Raw genomic sequence first — 15,105 nt, 5'->3', positions numbered from 1 at the left:
CCCTGAGTGCTCTAAGAAAGGTTTCTTCTTTCTCTGGCCTCCTTCCTTCTCTTCTCTTCCTACTCTATCTTAGCGGGTTCAGTGCAAGTTCTCCCGTTTTCTCAATTTCTCCACTCTAACTTCCCCGGCCTCTCAAAACTCTCATAAACCTTACAAAGTGATTTTACTGTTTTGTGTCTTCTCAAAGTTACTACCAGCTCCTAGTACACAAAGACTGTGCTTGGTTTGCTGTTGTATTTGCACATCCCCTCAGTGCCAATACTCTGCACACCTTAGAGGCTCAATACAGTACAGTCAGCCCTACATATCCATGGGCTCTGCATTTGTGGATTCAACCAACCTCAGATTAAAAATATTCACAAAAAGGCCTGGCATGGTGGCTCACGCCTGTAATCGTAGCACTTTGAGAGGTGGAAGTGGGTGAATCACTTAAGGTCAGGAGTTCAAGACCAGCCTAGCCAACATGGTGAAACGCCGTAATCTGCTAAAAATGTAAAAATTAGCCGGGGGTTGTGGCAGGCACCTGTAATCCCAGATACTTGGGAGGCTAAGGCAAGAGAATCGCTTGAACCCAGGAGGCGGAGGTTGCAGTGAACCAAGACTGCACCATTGCACTCCAGCCTGGGTGACAGAGCGAGATGCCATCTCAATCAACCAATCAATCTTCAGGGGGGAAGAAAAAAAAACAAGATGGCTGCATCTGTACTACACATGTACAGACTTTTTTTCTTGTCATGATTACCTAAACAATACAATATAACAATTATTTACATAGCACTGTATTAGGTATTATAAATACAGATGATTTAAAGAATACGAAAGATATGTTACATGCAAATTCTATACACCATTTTATATAAGAAACTTGAGCTGGGAATGGTGGCTCATGCCTGTAATACCAGCACTTTGGGAGGCCGAGGCCGGCAGATCACCTGAAGTCAGGAGTTCGAGACCAGCCTGGCCACCATGGTGAAACCTCATCTCTACTAAAAATACAAAAATTAGACAGGCGTGGTGGTGCACACCTATAATCCCAGCTACTCCGGAGGCTGAGGCAGGAGAATCATTTGAACCTGGGAGGTGGAGGTTGCAGTGAGCCGAAATCGCACCACTGCACTCCAGCCTGGGTGACAGTGCAAGACTCCGTCTCAAAAAAAAAAAAAAAAAAAAAAAAAAAGAAACTTGAGCATCCTGGATCTTGATACCCTTGAGGGGTCCTGGAACCAATCTCCATAGATACTGAGGAATGACTATATATACCTGTCAAATGGCCTCATATTACTGTTTCTTGATCCTTCTACCTTTAGCTATTTGGACTTGAATGTGTTGCCTCTTTTAAAATTTGGGCATATAGGCCGGGCGCGGTGGCTCAAGCCTGTAATCCCAGCACTTTGGGAGGCTGAGATGGGCGGATCACGAGGTCAGGAGATCGAGACCATCCTGCCTAACTCGATGAAACCCCATCTCTACTAAAAAATACAAAAAACTAGCCGGGTGTGGTGGCGGGTGCCTATAGTCCCAGCTACTCGGGAGGCTGAAGCAGGAGAATGGCGTAAACCTCGGAGGCAGAGCTTGCAGTGAGCTGAGATCCGGCCACTGCACTCCAGCCTGGGTGACAGAGCGAGACTTAGTCTCAAAAAAAAAAAAAAAAAAAAAATTGGGGCATATGAGGCCGGGCACCGTGGCTCACGCCTGTAATCACAGCACTTTGGGAGGCTGAGGCGGGCGGACCACTTGAGGTCAGGAGTTCGAGACCAGCCTGGTTAATATGGTGAAACCTCGTCTCTACTAAAAATGCAAAAATTAGCCAGGTATAGTGGCGCACATCTGTAGTCCCAGCTACTTGGGAGGCTGAGGCAGGAGAATCGCTTGAGCCTGGGAAGCGGAGGTTGCAGTGAGCTGAGATAGCGCCACTGCACTCCAGCCTAGGTGTCGCAGCAAGACTCCATCTCAAAAAACAAACACACAAAAAGATGTATAGATATATTTCATCTGCACCCTAGCTTCCTAGCACAAAGCTCCTAAAACTTTTGTAGATGGGGGCACTAGGAGAATCTTTCGTTCTGATATTGGTCTTTAACCCCAGTTCCTGACACAGAACTCCTAAAACTTTTGTAATTTCCTAAATCCCTTGGAATTTCCTGGGTAATAGGAGCATCTTGTTTTGTTTTGTTTGAGATAGAGTCTCATTCTGTCACCCAGGCTGTAGTGCAGTGGCATGATCTTGGCTCACTGCAACCTCTACCTCCCAGGTTCACGCAATTCTCCTGCCTCAGCCTCCTGAGTAGCTGGGATTACAGGCGCACACCACCACACCCAGCTAATTTTTTGTGTATTTTTAGTAGAGACAGGGTTTCACTATTTTGGCCAGACTGGTCTTGAACTCCTGACCTCGTGGATCTGCCTCCCAAAGTGCTGGGATTACAGGTGTGAGCCACTGCACCCGGCTGGTAATAGGAGCATCTTCTGTTGTAAGTAAGTAACTCTTGGTGGGCTCCTAGATAGCCTTGGGATAGGGGCTGATTGCCTGGGGAACCAACTATGTGATTAGAGGGTGGGAACTTTCAGCTCTACCCACTTAACCTCAGGGGAGGGGAGAAGGTCTAAAGGTTGAATTGATCACCAATGGCCAATAATGTATTCAATTATGCCTTTGTAATGAAGCCTCCATAAACAAACACACACACACACACACACACACACCCCAGGGTTTGCATTAGCTTCAGAATAGCTGACTACATGAAAGTTCCAGAGAGGGCGTAGAAGCTCCATGCCCCTTTCTACATGCCTCACCCTATACATCTCTTCCATCTAGCTATTCATCTGTATCCTTTTTTCTTTTTTTCCACTCTGTTGCCCAGGCTGGATGGAGTGCAGTGGTGTGATCTCAATTCACTGCAACCTCCGTCCCCAGGGTCCAAGCAATTTTCCTGCCTAAGCCTCCCTAGTGGCTGGGACTACAGGCATGCACGACCACGCCCAGCTAATTTTTTTGTATTTTTAGTAAAGATGGGGTTTCACCATGTTGGTCAGGCTGGTCTCAAACTCCTGACCTCAGGTGATCTGCCCTCCTTGGCCTCCCAAAGTGCTGGGATTACAGGCATGAACCAGCACGCCCAGCCATCTGTATCCTTCTTAATATCCTTTAGAGTAAATGGGTAAATATAAGTAAAGTGTTTTCCTGAGTTCTGTGAGCCACTCTAGCAGATTAATCAAACCCGAGGAGGGACTGTCAGAACTCTCAATTTATAGCTGGTAGGTCAGAAGAACGGGTGACAATTTACTACTTGTGACTAGTGCCTCAAGTTGGGACAGTTTTGTGGGACTGAGCCCTCAATGGTGGGATCTGACACTATCTCCAGATAGAGTGTTAGAATTTAACTGACTTAGAGGACACCCCGCTGATGTGTCTACTAGAGAACTACTTGGTGTATGGGGAAACAACTCCCATATATCTGGTGTCAGATGTATTGTGTTGAGTGACTGTGGGAACAGAGTAGGAAAAACACTTTGGGGTTTTTGCCTGTCTCAAATAACTAGAAGAGCCACAAGTGAAGACAGAAAAGCATAACCTATAGCAGCTAGTTTCTCAGCACAGCACGTTTTTTCCCCTTCTGGGTCCACTTGCCTTTTTATAAACACAAAAAGTCTTACAAAGCAGGACAAATGTGATGCTGAGTGCAGACATTTGAACATTTTGCTAGAGGAATGGAGTTTTTTAAGTTATATTCTAATTAGTGGGATACCTGCTACTACCAAGCAGACCAAAGGCCTGAGTTTCCCTGTGCCCTTCCTACATAAAAAGAAGGGAGTAAAGATTTAATGTCTTCTAGGTAGAAGTTAGAGGACCACCCAGGCCACACTTCACTAAGTTTGCTTTTTCATCTGCCTTCAAACACTACTATCCACACTCAGCTTTGTTCATTTATTCCTTCCCTTCTCCCTCCTGCCCTCCTCCAGACTGCCAGAGAGATAGTTCAAGGTGACAACAGCTCCTCTGCAGCAGCACATAGTGGCCTTGCCAGAGACAACAGCAGATCAAGTAACTACTGAAGATGATGGCTACACTTGGACAGGTGACATTACATTATCATCAACAAATATTTATCACCTTCTTCAGTACTGTGACTACAAAGAAGGATAAGATCTTCTTCTGCACGTTAAGTACCTTTCAATCTAGAGAGTTAGGTGGAAAAATAAAAATATAACATAAGGTGCACCATTCTGTAAATATTAATTGTGCAATACAGACAACTGTGTTAAGACAAAGCTTTATGTTCCCGACTTTCCAGAACAATTCTGATTTCAAATATCCTGTTCCACCTAATTCTTTCAGTACACCTGTATGCTCAGACAATTACATGTGTTTGGCATAAAAATTATGATCATCACAGCTACTTATGAGGCCAGCCAGTCAACTAGATTAACTAAAATCAGGATGGCATTATAATACGAGGTTGTTTCAATCACACTAGTACCTTCTCGCAGCCTTAGCACGGTGCTTTAATAATAGGCCCTCTATCTCAGACATGTCAACATGAGCAAAACAAAAAATAGTAGGCCCAGCTGGGCACGGTGGCTCATGCCTGTAATCCCAATACTTTGGGAGGCAGAGGTAGGTGGATCACCTGACATCAGGAGTTTGAGACCAGCCTGGCCAACATGGTGAAACCCCGTCTCTACTAAAAATACAAAAAATTAGCCAGGCATGGTGGCAGGTGCCTATAATCCCAGCTTCCCCAGAGACTAAGGCAGGAGAATCGCTTAAACCTGGGAGGTGGAAGTTGCAGTGAGCCAAGATCAAGGCACTGCACTCCAGCCTGGGTGACAAGAGTGAAACTCTGTCTCAAAAAAAAAAAAAAAAAATAGTAGGCCCTTAGCCGGGCACGGTCGCTCACACCTGTAATCCCAGCACTTTAGAAGGCCCAGGTAGGTGGACCACTTGAAGTCAGGAGTTTGAGACCAGCCTGGCCAACATGGCGAAACCCCATCTCTACTAAAAATACAAAAATTAACTGGGCGTGCTGGCGCACACCTGTAATCCCAGCTACTCGGGAGGCTGAGGAAGGAGAATCACCTCCCAGAAGGCAGAGGTTGCAGTAAGCCGAGATGGCGCCACTGCACTCTAGCCTGGGTGACAGAGCAAGACTCCGGCTAAGAAAAAAAAAAAAAAAGGCCGGGCGCTGTGGCTCACGCCTGTTAATACCAGCACTTTGGGAGGCCGAGGTGGGTGGATCACCTGAGGTCAGGAGTACGAGACCAGCCTGGCCAACACAGTGAAACCTCATCTCTACTAAAAATACAAAAATTAGCCAGGCATGGTGGCATACAGCTGTAATCCCAGCAACTCAGGAGGCTGAGGCTGGAGAATAGCTTGAACCCAGCAGGCTGAGATTGCAGTGAGCTGAGATTGTGCCACCACACTCCAGCCTGGATGACAGAGCAAGACTGTCTCAAAGAAAAAAAAAAAAAGGCCGGGCCCGGTGGCTCACGCCTGTAATCCCAGCACTTTGGGAGGCCGAGGCGGGAAGATCACAAGGTCAGGAAATCGGGACCATCCTGGCTAACACGGTAAAACCCCGTCTCTACTAAAAATACAAAAAATTAGCCAGGCGTGGTGGCGGGCACCTATAGTCCCAGCTACTCGGGAGGCTGAGGCAGAAGAATGGCGTGAACCCGGGAGGCAGAGCTTGCAGTGAGCCGAGATCGTGCCACTGCACTCCAGCCTGGGCAACAGAGCAAGACTCCGTCTCAAAAAAAAAAAAAAAGAAGAATAAGAAAAAGGCAGGCTGGGTACAAGACACCAGCCTGTTATGCCATTCTTCCCCACAGCCTTTTTAAAGTTACTGAGAACTATGACAGTAATTAGGCCTATTCCTGGGAAGGAAACGAATCTATTTGTGAAACAAAAATTAATTTTTTCCCTAAGCCAAGTGAAGGGAATATCCACTTCGTTGGCCTCTGATATACACACTGACAGCACAGTTCACCACACAACAATCACCTCTTCCGGCGTCCCTTTCCTCAGGTATTCTATTCGCTTACCGCTCTATCTTCCCTGCTAGTCCACTCCCTCCTCTTTCCAGCCTGTGCCTTAGACAAGGACCCCAAACAAGAATCACCCGAGAAACTCCAAAAACAGGTTCCCAGTCATAATCCCAATTTTACCAAAAAAGAAAGGTTTGGAAAACCCTTAGATCAACAAGCAGCATCCAAAGACACCAAAAACTTAGGCTCACTAAGTATTAACTTCCTGCCTCAGCCTCCCAGGTAGCTGAGATTATAAGCATGTGCTAGCATCCCACTTATTGTTCACGCTAATATAATTTTTTTTTTTCTTTGAGACGAAGTTTCGCTCGTCGCCCAGGCTGGAGTGCAATGGCACGATCTCAGCTCACTGCAACCTCTGCCTCCTGGCTGCAAGCAATTTTCCTTCCTCAGTCTCCCGAGTAGCTGGGATTACAGGCTACTTTTTGCAAGGCTAATTTTCGTATTTTTAGTAGAGACAGGGTTTCACCATGTTAGCCAGGCTGGTCTCGAAATTGCAAGGCTAATTTTTGTATTTTTAGTGGAGACGGGGTTTCAACATGTTAGCCAGGCTGGTCTCGAACTCCTGACTTCAGGTGATCCACCCGCCTCGGTCTCCCAAAGTGCTGGGATTACAGGCGTGAGCCACCGCACCCAGTCTAGGTCAAGTTTTTAATCTGTTTTCTCTCCAAGGACTTAGAAGCTGAATTTCAAATTTTACACTGAAATACACAATTCTAATTTTTTTTTTTTTTTTTTTTTTTGAGACAGAGTCTCGCTCTGTCGCCCAGGCTGGAGTGCAGTGGCCGGATCTCAGCTCACCGCAACCTCCGCCTCACAGGTTCAAGTGATTCTCCTGCCTCAGCCTCTCAAGTAGCTCAGATTATAGGCACGTGCCACCATGCCCAGCTAATTTTTTTTTTTTTTTTTTTTTTTTTTAGTAGAGACAGGATTTCTCCATGTTGGTCAGGCTGGCCTCTATCTCCTGACCTCAGGCGATCCACCCACCTCGGCCTCCCAAAGTGCTGGGATTACAGGCGTGAGCCACTGCGCTGGACCCACAATTCTAATTTTCAAAGTATATCACCCTCCTGGAGGAGTGATATTCCAGTTTTGGGTGCAATCCTGATGTAGAGCCCAAATGTCCTGTGAAGAGAGTCAGCTGTTAAAAGGAAACCAAAAAATCAAAGTAGCTCTAGCTGTCCAATTTTACAAGTTTTCAACAGATTTGATGGGGGTGAGCTAAAGGCAGTCAATGCTTTATTGTCTGTAACTCATTGGCACTGGCATTTCTAGAGTTGCTCATGTTCCCCCTTTTGGTGACTCACAGCATTTCAAAATGTTGCCACAGCAAAGGAAAAAAGGAAATCAAGTCAGACAATGGAGGAATCACAGGATTTCCCTCTTCACATCCCCATTTAGATGAGGTCATTCAATGAGTGTGTGTGTTTCCAAGGCTCTACAAATTCCCACACCCTCACCAGCGTTTAAACCTAAATGTTGTCTCTGATAACTTTTTCTAATTTTACCAAGTAAGCTTTTATATGTCTTATTTAACTGTGAACTCCTGGTAAGCACAAATTTTGTCTTGTGATATTTATTTTTTCTTTTTTGAGACAGGGTCTCACTCTGTCACCCAAGCTGGAGTGCAGTGATGCGATCTCAGCTCACTGCAACCTCCACTTCCTGGGCTCAAGTGATCCTTCAAAATCAACCTCCCCAGTAGCTGGGATTACAGGCACGCGCCACCCTGCCCATTTAATTCTTTGTATTTTTAGTAGAGACGGGGTTTCATCATGTTGACCAGGCTGGTCTCTAAGTCCTGACCTCAGGTGATCCGCCTACATCGGCCTCCCAAAGTGCTGGGATTACAGGCGTGAGCCACCCTGCCCAGCCTAAGCTGAGTCTTAACACTGACCTCGTTTTACACGTGGAAAAATGATCAGCTCGCAAGGCTTTGCAAGGGGCTGAGAGGAGAGGGCTTCCTCCAGTGGAAAGTATTATGCAGTGCTTTTTTTTCTTTTTTTGAGATGGAGTCTCGCTCTGTCGCCCAGGCTCTGCCTCCCAGGTTCAAGGGATTCCTGCCTCAGCCTCCCGAGTAGCTGGGATTACAGGCATGCCCCAACACCTCAGGCTAATTTTTGTATTTTTAGTAGGGACGGAGTTTCACCATGTTGACCAGTCTGATCTCGGACTCCTGACCTCAAGCAATCCGCCAGGCCCGGCCTCCCAAAGTGCTGGAATTACAGGCGTGAGCCACCGCCCCGGCCCAGACGCGATTTAAATGGCATGACACAGGCAGGCCTCGTGCAAAGACTGCAAGGAGGTCCTGGCAGCTTCTGCAGGGTAATTAATGCACCCAGAGCACTGCGCTCAGAAGGTGACAGGTAAACCCATGTCCGGACTAACCGGCTACCCCCACACTTGATCCCTCCCAGTCCGACTCTGCTCCAAGCTGTACCAGGGTTCACTCGTGAAGTCACGACACCCACTCAAGGGGCACTTCCTATAGAGATAAGGGCACTGGAGGAAGGGCAGAGACCCGGCCAGTGCCAATAGCCCGGGAAGCCGCTAAGCCGGGCTCCAATCTCTGCCGGCATCCCCTGTCAGCACCGCCGACGTCCCCAGCTACGACCCCGGGGGTCACCTCGCCCAGCACGGCCGTGACGCTGGGAGGCGGTGGGCCCAACGGGGACGCCAAAGCAAGCCGCTCAGGCCTCCCCGCGCCCCCGGGGAGACGATTTTAGAGAGCGGCGTCCGGGGTTTCGCCCTCCCCTGACAGCCCCTCCACGCTCGTCTTCGTCCTTCTGCCCGGCCTCACTCAGCTTCCGGCCTGCCCGCTCTCCCCTCAGACCCGCGCCGGGGACGCAGAGGGCTGTGGCCTGGTTGAGCCCAGGTACGAAGGCCTGCACCGAGGCAGTGCCCGCGAAGGACGCGGCGCAGTCCGAGGAGCCGGGCGGAAGGAAGGCCCCGGGAGGGCGCAGACAGCTCACCTGCCGCAGGTCGCTGTGGCCCGTCAGCCAGCCTCCACTCAGCTTGCCCGTCAGCGACTCCCTCAGGCGCCGCAGTCCCCGCAGCCCAGCGGACTGGCGCGAAGGCCGGTGCAACGTTGGCACGCAGCGCGGGGCGGGGCCTAGGGAGGACACGCCCCTTGTAGCTGACACGCCCTTGCGGGGGGCGGGAGGCGGAGCATGTGGCTTTCTCCAGGTGTCTGAAGGCTGCAGGCTCAGGCTCTGCTCAGCAGGGTAAGTAGGGGTGCTTCGGCAGGAACGCTAGTGTTCACAAGAGCCGAGGTGTGTGAGGGTGCCTCAGGGCTGAGCACTTTTCTTCCCCAGTGTGGTTTAATCCTTTTACATCCGCTCAGTGATGTAAGAAATAGGGTTGTCAATCGTGGCACCACCCACTTGCTCACTTGCCAATGCAATCTGCGAAACTGAGTCTCAACTCCGACACATCGGTTACCAGTCTTGTATCTGATCTCCCTGTTGCATTATGGGCATTCTTCTAACAGCAGCCAGAATGACAGAATGATTTTTTTTTTTTTTTTTGGAGATGGAGTTTTGCTCTTGTCACCCAGGCTGGAGTGCAATGGCGTGATCTCGGCTCATTGCAACCCCTTTCCCCCGGGTTCAAGCGATTCTCCTCCTCAACCTCCCGAATAGCTGGGATTACAGGCGCGTGCCACCACGCCCGGCTAATTTTTGTATTTTTAATAGAGACGGGGTTTCACCATGTTGGCCAGGCTGGTCTTGAACTCCTGAACTCAGGTGATCCACCCGCCTTGGCCTCCCAAAGTGCTGGGATTACAGGCGTGAACCACCATGTCTGGACTTTTTTTTTTTTTTTTTTTGAGACAGGGTCTGGTTGTGTCGCCCAAGCTGGAGTGTAATGGTGCAATCAGAGTTCTCTGCAGCCAGGAACTCCTGTGCTCAAGCCATCCTCCTGCCTCAGCCTTCCAAGTAACTTGGACTGAAGGCATGCACCACCACGCCAGGGAATTTTTTACTTTTTGTAATCCCAGCACTATGGTAGGCAGAGGCAAGAGGATTGCTCGAGTGCAGGAGTACAAGACCAGCCTGGGCAACATAGGAAGACCCCGTCTCTACAAAAAAATGTAAACATCAGTCTGAGGTGGTGGTGTGTGCCTATAGTCCCAGCCACTTGGGAGGCTGAGGTGGGAGGACTGCTTGAGCCTAGAAGTTCCTAGGCTGCAATGAGCTGTGATGGTGCCACCTTACTCCAGCCTGGGCAACAGAGTGAGGATATGTCTTTTCCAAAAAAAAAAGTCACCAGAGATATGAATATGAATACATAGCTCAGATAGGACGCAATGGCTGACTGCTGTATTTTTTTTTTTTTTTTTTTTTTATGAGATGGAGTCTCAGGCTGTCGCCCAGGCTGGAGTGCAATGGCGCAATCTTGGCTTACTGCAGCCTCCTCCCCGGTTCAAGCAATTCTCCTGCCTCAGCCTCCTGAGTAGCTGGGATTACAGGCGCCTGCCACCACGCCCGGCTAATTTTTTGTATTTTTTTTAGTAGAGACGGGGTTTCACTATGTTGGCCAGGCTGGTCTTGAACTCCTGACCTTGTGATCCGCCCGCCTTGGCCTCCCAAAGTGCTGGGATCACAGGCGTGAGCCATGGAGCCCAGCCCAATTTTTGTTTTTTTTTTATTTTTTTATTCTTTTTTTGAGACCGAGTCTCGCTCTGTCGCCCAGGCTGGAGTGCAGTGGTGCGATCTCCACTCACTGCAAGCTCCGCCCCCCGGGTTGATGCCATTCTGCCTCAGCCTCCCGTGTAGCTGGGACTACAGGTGCCCGCCACCGTGCCCGGCTAACTTTTTGTATTTTTAGTAGAGATGGGGTTTCTTTTTTTTTTTTTTTTTTTTGAGACGGAGTCTCACTCTGTCGCCCAGGCGGGAGTGCAGTGGCCGGATCTCAGCTCACTGCAAGCTCCGCCTCCTGGGTTTACGCCATTCTCCTGCCTCAGCCTCCTGAGTAGCTGGGACTACAGGCGCCCGCCGCCTCGCCCGGCTAGTTTTTTGTATTTTTTAGTAGAGACGGGGTTTCACCGGGTTAGCCAGGATGGTCTCGATCTCCTGACCTCATGATCCGCCCGTCTCGGCCTCCCAAAGTGCTGGGATTACAGGCTTGAGCCACCGCGCCCGGCCTGAGACGGGGTTTCACAGTGTTAGCCAGGGTGGTCTCGATCTCCTGACCTCGCGATTCGCCGGTCTTGGCCTCCCAAAGTGCTGGGATTACAGGCGTGAGCCACCGTTCCTGGCCAAATTTTTGTATTTTTAGTAGAGACAGTTCACCATATTGGCCAGGCTGGTCTCAAACTCCTGATCGCAAGTGATCCACCCCCATTGGCCTCCCAGTGGTTTTTTTTGTTTGTTTTCAAAGACAATGGGGTCTTCCTATGTTGTCCAGACTGGTGTGGAATGCCTGGAAGCAATCCTCCCACTTGGACCTCCCGAAGTGCTGAGATTACAAATGTGAGCCAGGTTACCAGCCTGCTGTCTCATTTTAACGTCTCTCTGGGCCTTGTATTTTAAAAGGACTCACATTCCTCAGATAAAAATTTATTTTCTTGGCCAGGTGCGGTGACTCACGCCTGTAATCCCAGCTGTTTGGGAGGCTGAGGCAGGTGGATCACCTGAGGTCAGTTCAAGACCAGCCTGGCCAACATGGTGAAACCCCATCTCTACTAAAAAAAAATACAAAAAATTAAACGGGCGTGGTGGTGGGCACCTGTAATCCCAGCTACTCGGCAGGCTGAGGCAGACCCAGGTTCCAGCCTGGGCAACAACAGCGAAACTCCATCTCAAAAAAAAAAAAATTATTTTCTCAAACTCGAATTAATGTCCACACTGAAGTGTTTAAGGGTGAAGGGCACTGGTGTCTGCAACTCACTTTAAATGCATTTAAAAAGTAAGATAGTTGATGAGTGGATAGATGGATAAATATATCTACGTGGTAAGTATATGGGAGTTCACCATTCAGCTCTTTCAACTTTTCTGTATGTTTACACATTTTCTTTTTTTTTTTTTTGAGACGGAGTCTCGCTCTGTCGCCCAGGCTGGAGTGCAGTGGCCGGATCTCAGCTCACTGCAAGCTCCGCCTCCCGGGTTTACACCATTCTCCTGCCTCAGCCTCCCGAGTAGCTGGGACTACAGGCGCCCGCCACTTCGCCCGGCTAGTTTTTTGTATTTTTTAGTAGAGAGAGGGTTTCACCGTGTTAGCCAGGATGGTCTCGATCTCCTGACCTCGTGATCCGCCCGTCTCGGCCTCCCAAAGTGCTGGGATTACAGGCTTGAGCCACCGCGCCCGGCCAGTTTACACATTTTCATAATAAATTTTGGTGAAAATAATATTGTCATCCATGTCCATGTGAAGAGACCACCAAAAAGGCTTTGTGTGAGCAATAAAGCTTTTTAATCACCTGGGTGCAGGCGGGCTGGGCCCGAAAAGAGAGTCAGGGAGGGGAGATGAGGGTGGGGCCGTTTTATAGGATTTGGGTAGGTAAAGGAAAATTACAGTCAAAGGGGGGTTGTTCTGTGGCGGGCAGGAGTGGGAGTCACAAGGTGCTCAGTGGGGGAGGTTTTTGAGCCAGGATGAGCCAGGCACAAGATAATGTCATAGCTCAAGGCAGGGACCGGCCATTTTCACTTCTTTTGTGGTGGAATGTCATCAGTTAAGGCGGGGCAGGGCATTTTCACTTCTGTGATTCTTCAGTTACTTCAGGCCATCTAGGCGTATACGTGCAAGTCACAGGGGATGCGATGGTTGGCTTGGGCTCAGAGGCCTGACAGATATAACTGTAATAGTCTATTGCCAGATGTGCACAGCAAGTCAATACACCAAGACACAGGGCTGCAGCAGAGAGAGGCTGAATGGTAGGGCCAACGAGGTGCAGTGGCTCATACCTGTAATCCCAGCACGTTTGGGAGGCCAAGGGAGGAGGATCACTTAAGGCCAGGAGTTCAAGATCAGGCTGGACAACATAGTGTAGCAGGACGAGCAGCAGACAGAACTCCTCAGACACCGAGTTGCAGAAGGAAGGGGTTTATTCGGCCGGGGGCATCGGCAAGATTTCTGTCTCAAGAGCCGAGCCCCCCCCCCCGCCAAGTGAGCAATTCCTGTCCCTTTTAAGGGCTCACAACTCTAAGGGGGTACACGTGAGAGGGTCGTGACTGATTGAGCAAGTAGGGGGTACGTGACTGGGGGCTGCAGGCACCGGTAATTAGATTGGGACAAAACAAGATAGGGATTTTCACAGTGCATTTCTATACAATGTCTGTAATCTATAGATAACAGAACCAATTAGGTCAGGGGTGGATCTTTAACTACCAGGCCCAGGGTGCGGTGCCAGGCTGTCTGCCTGTGGATTTCATTTCTGCCTTTTAGTTTTTACTTCTTCTTTCTTTGGAGGCAGAAATTGGGCATAAGACAATATGAGGGGTGGTCTCCTCCCTTAATAGAACTCATTTCTACAAAAAATAAAAAAAAAATAGCTGGGCATAGTGTTGTGTACCTTTATTCCCAGCTACTGGGGAGGCTGAGGTGGGAGGATCGCTTGAACCCTGAAATTTGAGGCTGCAATGAGCTATAACCACACCACTGCACTCCAGCCTGGGCAACAGAATGAGACCCTGTCTCTTAAAAAATAAATCTTAGGGCCACCCAATGAGGAGATGGGAGGAAACCTCAATCTGTCTCGCCCAGGAATTTGGGGCTAGGGTTTTTAAGGATTTTGAAGTGGGCCAAAGTGTGGAGACTGTTGATTTGTTGAAGAGTGCAGAAGGAAGCCATAGGACACGGAGATGAAGGAACTATATAGTCTCATGCTGACTCCACAGAGGTCTTCAGACTGGTTGACATCACCTTTTTTCCTGGAATTTGGAATCTGAAAAATATCTTAAGCAATTCTTTTTTTTTTAAGTTATTTTATTTTTATTTTTTAATCAATCTGTTTTTTTATGATGCACTTTCTGCTTTTGTCATATCTTAAGCAATTCTTAAATAAGAGCTTATGATTCTAGTGTCACAGATCCTAACTATAGGAACAATGGGGAGGCAAAAAGTCAGTTCTCAGTGACTTTCAATTACAAGGAAGTGAGTAAAAGTGCACAGCCTGATTAGTGCTTAATTTTAACTGAGTGTCTCTCCAGAATTCTTGTTAACCATGTGAGGGAGGCTTAAATATATTCATTCTGATCACCCCCGCCCACCGACTTTTTTTTTTTTTGAGATGGAGTCCCGCTCTGTTGCCCAGGGTGTGCAGTGGCATGATCTCGGCTAACTGCAACCTCTGCCTCGCGGGTTCAAGTGATTCTCCTTGAACCTCCCAAGTAGTTGAGACTACAGACACCCGCCACCATGCTTGGTTAATTGTTTGTATTTTTAGTAGAGATGGGGTTTCACCGTGTTAGCCAGGATGGTCTCGATCTCCTGACCTCATGATCCACCCGCCTCGGCCTCCCAAAATGCTGGGATTACAGGCGTGAGCGACTGCGCTGGGGCGATTCCCCCTTTTAACAGATGGGGTCTTGCTTTGTCATCCAGACTGGAGTGCAGTGACACGATCTTGGCTCACTGCAGCCTTGACCTCCTGGCCTCAAGTGATCCTCCTGCCTCAGCCTCCCAAATCACTGGAATTACAGGCCGCCGCACCATGCCGAGTCATTTTTTAGTTTTATTGAACACAAATAAATTACTGAAGTCGTGGGCCGGGCATGGTGGCTCCTGCCTGTAATCCCAGCACTTTGGGAGCCTGAGGTGGGAAGATCACTTGAGGTCAGGAGTTTGAGACCAGACTGGCCAGCATGTCGAAACTCCGTCTCTACCAAAAATACAAAAAAATTTAGCCAGGCATGGTGGCTCCTGCCTGTAACCCCAGCTACTCAGGAAACTGAGGCAGGAGAATAGCTTGAACCCAGGAGGCGGAAGCTGCAGTGAGCCAAGATCACACCACCACTGCACTCCAGCCTGGGCGACAGAGCAAGACTCCACCTTGAAAACAAAAACCAAAACAAAACGAAAAAACCCGAAATCAGTGCAAGTAGTAGCAACTTCAAA

General features: G+C 48.8%; 1 protein-coding gene across 4 annotated transcripts in view; it reads right to left on the bottom strand.

The window, feature by feature from the left end:
- HMOX2 (heme oxygenase 2) overlaps positions 1-9,115 on the bottom strand; it is a 37,349-nt gene extending 28,234 nt beyond the window's left edge. For all 4 annotated transcript variants that reach the window (XM_045383027.3, XM_065536920.2, XM_015442166.4 and 1 more), the window contains exon 1: positions 9,021-9,115. The gene's annotated coding sequence lies outside the window, so the exon portion shown is untranslated. The remainder of the gene's footprint in view (positions 1-9,020) is intronic.
- Positions 9,116-15,105: the final 5,990 nt, after the last annotated feature.

The sequence above is a fragment of the Macaca fascicularis genome, chromosome 20, assembly GCF_037993035.2.
Source record: "Macaca fascicularis isolate 582-1 chromosome 20, T2T-MFA8v1.1".
In the NCBI taxonomy this organism is placed as follows: Eukaryota; Metazoa; Chordata; class Mammalia; order Primates; family Cercopithecidae; genus Macaca; species Macaca fascicularis.
This window is presented reverse-complemented; position numbering and strand designations above follow the sequence as displayed.